The following is an 8,864-nucleotide window of genomic DNA, read 5'->3' as shown; positions in this document are numbered from 1 at the left end:
AGTTGAAGGAATCCTCCGGTAGTAAACCAGCATGGCAAGACGTCGCCTCTTCCAGTCCGACGACCAAGAGATACTGGGCGCTATGGGACTCTCTGGCGATGAGAGATGGCGTGTTGTACCGCAGATGGGAGTCGGAGGATGGAAAGACGTTCCGGTGGAAACTCGTCCTGCCAAGGGGCCGTGTGAAAGAATTGCACGAAGGCCCGACCGGTGGACATTTCGGCGTGATTAAGACTCTCCAGAAGGTCCGTGAACGATTCTGTTGGGACAAATCCAGGACCAATGTGCACGAGTGGTGCAAGAATTGCGACGCCTGCGCCGCCCGCAAAGGAATCGCCCCAAACATCCTGCGACCGTTGCCGAGGACCGTCCACGAGAGCACCGGATACTCGTCATCGCTGATGAGAGAAGACCTTCGCCTGCCAGGTGAACTGATGTTCCGGCGACCGATAGATGCTGCTATGGTTAGAAAACGCTCTTCCACCGGAGGAACACGTCCAGGGACTCCAGGAGCGCCTCGAGGACACGCACCGAATCGCCAGACACAGGATCAGCATCGGCTCTGGAAAGATGAAGAACTGCTACGATGCGAGGGCCACGTCTCATGACTTCAAGGAAGGAGACTTCGTCTGGGTCTGGAATCCGAAGCGCCGGAAAGGACTGTGCCCGAAACTTCAGACGTCATGGGAAGGACCGTACACAGTCGTGAAGAGAATGAACGACGTCGTAGCCCGGATCCAGAAAACGCCATCCTCGAAGTGCAAGGTGGTCCACTTCAACAGACTGGCCTCTTACCACAGTGACAACCCGCCGAACTGAATTGTCGGGACGAACAATTCTAAGAGAGGGGGAATGTTACGATCTGTAGGCGATAGATGGCGCGATTTGTTCGATGGCTCTCAGAAATATCGAAATCGGGTGATGCCGGTTTCGATTCATCGGAGGAAGATGCTATTGCTGAGAACATTCCAGAAAGTCCCGCCCCTCCAGACATTGGTTCAAACCCTCCCTACAGTGGTGCCGCCGACTAGGAAACTGTAAAATAGAATTTTGTGGAATGTTCTTTTTCTCGAAGTTTCTCCGGGGTTATAAATGGTGTGGCGCTCACAAGATGGCAGGCTAGAGAGGCTAGACAGGCTCAAGGAGATTCAGTCAGTTGTGTTTAAACGTTGAGAGAAAGTTGTTAGCTCTCTGATTACGTTGTAAATACGTGTAAATTGCTGTTCTGTAAATAAATCTGTGTTTGTCCGTCGAACCGCTTCTTGTTTTGCAATCTCGAAGTCTTGTGGGAAATTATCCGGAACAATATTCTCACTATGCCGCCTTTCAGCCAAAGTACTCAGCACCTCGGCTTTTGGGTACGAAGATAATGCATGCTGTTTCACGATTCTGTGAGTCATCGCGTTTACAGAATGGTTATAGTACCTGAAATTCAGGTTTTTAACCATTCAGCAATGACGCCGATTTGCAAAATCAGAAACCAGTGAGCTATGATTATACCCTTTGATTAGACTGGCTGCGTTTGAATCCCAGCTGGAGCATGGATGTCTTTGTCCAGCCATTAAGGTTGCGAACCTTCAAGAGAGTGCAGGCCAATTCATTGGTTAGAAAACGTATCCCAGCCTACTTGATAGATATTGAACAGCGGGACACTCAAGTGAACTGTAAATGCACTGCGGATAACTTTAGTGATCTGGAACTTGCCGCAGGTAAATTTAGAAAAATACTCCGCTATAACGAATTTTCGACTGATTTTCAAATGTGAATTGTCCCGAACTTCTTTGTCATCTTACGCAAGTCTTCGCAAATTTTGGGACATGTTGATTAAGAAGCTCTGAAGTATACGTTTCCTTGGAATAATCGTAATTACCCATTTATTCTTTTTCGTTGACATTCGTGAATAATGAACAGCTGGGAAGATGCGACGTTCTTGTGCCATCTTGTATTGCTCACGTGTATTTAAGCACACATGACGTGTTAAGGAAAAATAATGCGGGGATGGGAAGTTATGTATCAACAACCGGTATCAGCAGGAAAATGGGGTGGGGCATCCAGTACAACTGGGACATAGATAACAAGAGCGAAGCAGTGCAATTCGGTAGTGGTGTCTACCGTCCAGTGCAACTGACCCATCTCCGTGTGGATTTGTTAACCCCTGACTAACAAGGAAAGGGTCTTCATATGTCGTCCTCAAAAATATATGAGAAAAAAACGTCACTCAGAAACACATAAAACCAAAAACATTGGAGACGAAACTGCAGTTACTGAAGGTGCAAAAAATTATTAAAAATGACAGCAGTCAGCTACTCATCGCTTCTCCCGCTTCTTGGCGATATACCATAAAAAAAATTTCTCTCTCGCTCTATTTTCAATTTCTGCCCCTTCCTTTCCTCTAGCTTCCCTCTTCTAGTAACTATTTATATCCTTTTGTTTGTCTGTGCCGTACTTGATCATGTGTTGTCATAATGACATTATTCTAGGGTTGCTGAACTTTTGAATTCAATCTCTATTTCCCCATTGGCGTTAAAAATATTAATATTTACAATGTTTTTCGAGTGACACAATAATTCCTCCGAACATTATTTTGCCCAAGTAAATGAGTAGAATGAGTGGCATTTTTTTCAAAATATTTTAAAGACGTCACCTTGGGACCCTTATCTTTGTAAGATCATTGCACAAGATTTTCTTCTAATATGCGTATTATTCCAATGTGCCCCAGATCACGGAAATGATTGCAGGTATTCCGCAAGGGTGAAAAAGTTGGGAAACTACGATCTATACGTAGTATGGCACATAATGGTTCCATAATACAGACACGCGTCTTTCATAATTCTATCACCACGTCATTGCTGTTCATAGTTGCATGTGCCTTTTCCATTGTCAAATATTTCCCACGATCCACGCATTTCAATTGCGTGCAGAAATATAGTAACGATATTTCCAATAGCTTTCTTTTGGATGACGCAAATATAGACTTTGTCACTCCTGGAACAGAATTTCCACATTTATAACAACATCCATCGTTTTCAGAACAGGTGAAGTTTTGTTCTTTCTGGGGTGAAGAAATGTTAAATGACATTTTATCGTTCATCAGAACTGTCGTGAGAAGTGTGTAAATATGCAATGATATTGCACCCCTCCCATATGTGTAGCCATCTGTTGGAATATGTCATTCGCAAGCTATTAGTCAATTACTGCCGTCCTCTGCGATATGTACATTCAGCACATATATGCGGGAGAGAAAGATATATTCTCTTTCTATAGCTTACGGGGAAGAGGAATCGTACGGCAAACGAGAGACCGGGCGTTGGAGTCGCCGTATGGAGTAGAGATTATATAATTTTCTTCCCAAATCATCACCTCCAAATATAACCAGTCTTTTGGAGAATCTTGTATTAGCAAGTGGAGGGGGGGGGGGAAATACACGCTAAACGTAAAACAATGAAAAAATTTAACATCTGTGGTAAGCACAGTGCACGTCACTGTCCGAGATTTTTAAAAAAATGGAAAAGGAAGGGGAAAACAACACAAGAAATGCAAATATGGTAAATATACACAAGAAATGCAAATATGGTAAACATACACAAGAAATGCAAATATGGTAAACATACACAAGAAATGCAAATACGGTAAACACACACAAATGAAAATATGGTAAATATACACAAGAAATGCAAATATGGTAAACACACACAAGAAATGCAAATACGGTAAACACACACAAGAAATGCAAATACGGTAAGCACACACAAGAAATGCAAATATCGTAAACATACACAAGAAATGAAAATATGGTAAACATACACAAGAAATGAAAATATGGTAAACATACACAAGAAATGAAAATATGGTAAACATACACAAGAAATGAAAATACGGTAAACACACACAAGAAATGAAAATACGGTAAACATACACAAGAAATGCTAATATGGTAAACACACACAAGAAATGCAAATACGGTAAACACAGACAAGAAATGCAAATATGGTAAACACACACAAGAAATGCAAATACGGTAAACATAGACAAGAAATGCAAATATGGTAAACACACACAAGAAATGAAAATGTGGTAAACATACACAAGAAATGCAAATGTGGTAAACATACACAAGAAATGAAAATGTGGTAAACATACACAAGAAATGAAAATATGGTAAACATACACAAGAAATGCAAATGTGGTAAACATACACAAGAAATGAAAATATGGTAAACATACACAAGAAATGAAAATACGGTAAACACACACAAGAAATGCAAATGTGGTAAACACACACAAGAAATGAAAATACGGTAAACACACACAAGAAATGCAAATACGGTAAACACACACAAGAAATGCAAATATGGTAAACACACACAAGAAATGCAAATACGGTAAACACACACAAGAAATGCAAATACGGTAAACACACACAAGAAATGCAAATACGGTAAACATACACAAGAAATGAAAATATGGTAAACATACACAAGAAATGCAAATGTGGTAAACATACACAAGAAATGAAAATACGGTAAACACACACAAGAAATGAAAATACGGTAAACACACACAAGAAATGCAAATACGGTAAACACACACAAGAAATGAAAATACGGTAAACATACACAAGAAATGAAAATATGGTAAACATACACAAGAAATGCAAATGTGGTAAACATACACAAGAAATGAAAATACGGTAAACACACACAAGAAATGCAAATACGGTAAACACACACAAGAAATGAAAATACGGTAAACATACACAAGAAATGAAAATACGGTAAACATACACAAGAAATGAAAATATGGTAAACATACACAAGAAATGAAAATACGGTAAACACACACAAGAAATGCAAATACGGTAAACACACACAAGAAATGCAAATACGGTAAACATACACAAGAAATGAAAATATGGTAAACATACACAAGAAATGCAAATGTGGTAAACATACACAAGAAATGAAAATACGGTAAACACACACAAGAAATGCAAATATGGTAAACACACACAAGAAATGCAAATATGGTAAACATACACAAGAAATGAAAAAAATTTTAAATCTGTGGAATCGCAATACACATCACAGTCCTGGGGAAGGAAAGAGAAGGAGGGGAAACGCACAAAACACAAGAAATGCAAAAATTAAGCATCTGTGATAATCACAATGCACTTCATCACAGTCCGAGAGAGAGAGGAAAAAAATATGGAGAACGAAAAAAAAAATGGACGCATATTTCTACAATTTCAGCGCAATCATTAAATTTGGGGTATTGATGCCGATCTGATCTGGTCATCGATCTAGTCACCATGTAGAAGGCAGAGAGGTCGTCACAACTTTCATCAGATTCGAAGAGGTCTTCAGTTTTGCAGAGCAGTAGCGACAGATTTTCAAACAGCGTTATGATGTGAGAACAGTTTTCAGTTTGTATCACTTGACGTTTTTCTAGACATGGAAATTTTTAGATTCGGCGGCTGGTGATGGGATGTGGTTCTAGAACAATAGCGAAAATAGTGAAGGAATGTACCGATTTCCCCACAAAAGAACATAATTAATTTTTAGATATTTTAAATCTCATTAGTTAATACGGACAAGGGCCAAGCTCATTCTATAGGAATGCCCTTTCTCTAATTTATGGTTTTGCGGTCTTTAGAATACTTTTCTGCCTCGTTCGTCATCTCATCAATCCATCTAGACCAGTGATTCCCAACGTGGGCGTTAATGCTTCCTTGGGGTATAACATAAGATCCTATGGGTTAGATTGTGTTGGGGGTGATGGGAGAAAAAAATTTCTGAAGAAGGGGGCGATGGGATAAAAAAGGTTGGGAAACTATGATCTAAACAGGCAAGTTTCTTTCGCTGCACAAATTATCGTGCGTTTGACATGAGAATAAGGGGGGGAGGGGGACATCAGACTTCATATTTTCTGATGAAATAGCTGTTTTAGCAAGTGCGTCTGCTAATTCATTGCCTTCTATACCCACATGGGCCCTGGTCCATGAGATGAAAGTGTTGGGATTGCCAATTAGATTTGCTCTGATTTGTGGTATAAGTTGGGTGGAAGAAAAATCGGAATAGGTTCGTTTCCATACAATAAGTGCAGAAAGGCACGATGAATATAGATACAATTCTGCCCGAAAAATTGAATTGAAGTCTTGGAGTTTTTATGGCCATTCGGGTATGATGATTGCGCGAGACGACAAAAGCCGAAGCAACTCCATTAGAGATTTTCGAGCCATCCGTATGTAGTTTCATGGCGATTGGAATGTCTTTTTCTTCAGTGATGAGCTGATTATCTTGAACATCTATGACAGGATGATGAGGCTATTTTCTCTTCGTATGCAGATGCTAGTAAACTGAAATCGTTACATACGACGTTGTGTCAGGAGTCGGCTTCTTTTCGATATAACTTCTTTTTGAAGGTCTAAATGTAAATTTTATTTGCATTGTTCATTTCACACTGCTGTATTTCCGTTACCCGTGTCGGCCATACATACAGCAAAAATTTCGGTATCAGTCAAGGTGGTACAAGTTTGTAGTGAACTTGTTCCTTTCCCCAAAATCGAAAAAAGGGAATTTTTCCCTTTAATTGGACAACCTCCGATGTTTTGAAATTTCATTTTCAACACAATTCTGGGAATCGTTGAAATTCAAGTGAACCACCAAATCTGATCCTTCATCAATTGACTGATTCCAAACCTGCAGCTTTCTTGAACTAATTCTGAATTGTCTAGTGTCTGACTTTTTGCCATGCTGAACAAGCAATACACATGGCATCCACCCCATGTCAATCATAGTACGAGTGTACACCTGTACTCGCCTATGAATGGACAAGATCCATGAACACAATAGGCTGTAATACGAATAATCCTTTTTTTTATCAGTTTCATTCACCTCCAGAGAAAATCAAGATTTACATGAAAGAAAAGGAATTTCCGTGTTTTCTTTTTACTAATCATTGGGCTTGGCCTTCGAGGTGGAGAGTTTTTCGAAAACTATACTTCAGACAGACAAAGAGGTGAAAATGAAAACAAAGTAAATGCAAGGAATTTTTCATTTTTTGAGGGGGATAGAGTTTTTCGAGAAAAAGAGGTTTGACTGTACTTGATCCATAGGATAGTAAGGGGATGATGATGATGGTTCGATAATAGATATTTCTGAATAACCTGTTAATACCCCACTTGCAGCCTTCAATCCTATAGAAAGACTGGAACATTGTATGTGCTTCAAGCCCATAAAACATGTCTGATTATATAGTTACAAATGTCCATGTATACAAGCTGTGCACGTCACTATACATGTGTTCTGGATGGAATTGCATTTGTATTTTATGTAAGTACTATTATCCAACGTGGACATTGATGTTCCCAGGTTTAATTTGACACGTTGTCTATATGCTCATATATAATAACCTGTATAATTAGATTTCGTGGGTCCCACTCGTGGCCCGCAGGGGATGTGCGTCGGTGCACCTGTCCATATTCACCCATATCTATGAATTTAATATGTCATTTTATGTAGTAAATGGGGGAAGTGTGGGTGTGTGGGATGAAATTATGGGAGGGGTCTTGCTGCTAGTTGGCTTGTGGCTGTCTGGCATGCTGAAGGCGGTTTGCCGGTCTTGGATTTTTCCACCGTTGCCCACGTCTTCTGATACGAACCAGCTTATATCCCCTAGTGGGACAGAGCGGTGCTACAATTGGTCTGGAGGGGAGAGAAGACGCGACGAGATGCAAGAAGGAAGATACAGAGTCAGCTCTCACGGGAATATTCAAATTGAACTCGAGTAGCCTCAACTGGAGAGAGTCGAGTTGCCCGTCCTCCCTCTACTACAACAAAATTCTCAAAGCCTGGAAATATGAGTGAAAACGACGCAGTTTAGTTTACCTCCCTTATCTCCCTGTACATTATCAGCAGGATCGGGGAAAAAATCAAAATTTTAGCGATTCTAGCAGCGATGAAATTGATATTTCACTGTAATTATAAATAATTATATATCATCCTACACTATTATATATATCACAGAAATGGATAAAAATAGAGAAGAAAATTATGGTACCATCTCCATACATTGAAAATGACATTCATCGTACACTATTCTTATGGCCAACAGGAATTGGATTCGTTGTATTCTACGGAATTAGAGAAGAGACTTACCTGGAATTAATAAAGCAGATGATTACCTGTAAGGCCTCATGAGTAGTGTACGACTACTAATAATCTTTTACTAAGGCAAGTGAAATTAATGTTGTAATATTTTCAGGAAGTTGTAGTTCTATGAAATGAAGACGCTTTATTTCTTTTTTTTAAGAGCTGACTATGCTGTTACCATATTGAGAGGAAAAACTATAATTATGTTTATCTTTTAAGGGGGTACGGGATTTTCCCATATAAACTCCCACAAGCACGTGTGTGGGTTTGCAATCAGAGATTTCTTTAGAAAATGGGTAATATAAAATATAACTGTGCTTATGTTGTTACAAAATTCAGCGTCGGACACCGCTTGTATATTGTATATATCTCTTCATCTCTTGGAATATTGGAATCTCTTGAAATATATGGAATATTTCAAGAGTCGCATTACTTTTGTTGCGTTAGACCAGCGGTTCTCAACCTGTTTGACTCGCAGAGCCCTTACAAGTAAATCTTATATATAAATGTGAAAGTATGTATGTATGTATGTATGTATGTATGTATGTATGTATGTATGTATGTATGTATGTATGTATGTATGTATGTATGTATGTATGTATGTATGTATGTATGTATGCTCTTTATACAAATCTACAGTTTTAGACCGATCGTCGCCAGATTTTGCATATATACCAAACAGGTCCGGGATTGAACCGTAGGCTACTTTAAAAG

Source organism: Pholcus phalangioides, unplaced genomic scaffold, assembly GCF_987345545.1.
Source record: "Pholcus phalangioides strain wild (caught in Gottingen) unplaced genomic scaffold, Ppha-v1.0 ptg000032l_1, whole genome shotgun sequence".
NCBI classification, from domain to species: domain Eukaryota; kingdom Metazoa; phylum Arthropoda; class Arachnida; order Araneae; family Pholcidae; genus Pholcus; species Pholcus phalangioides.
The sequence above is the reverse complement of the archived record's forward strand: the minus strand, read 5'-3'. Positions refer to the sequence as shown.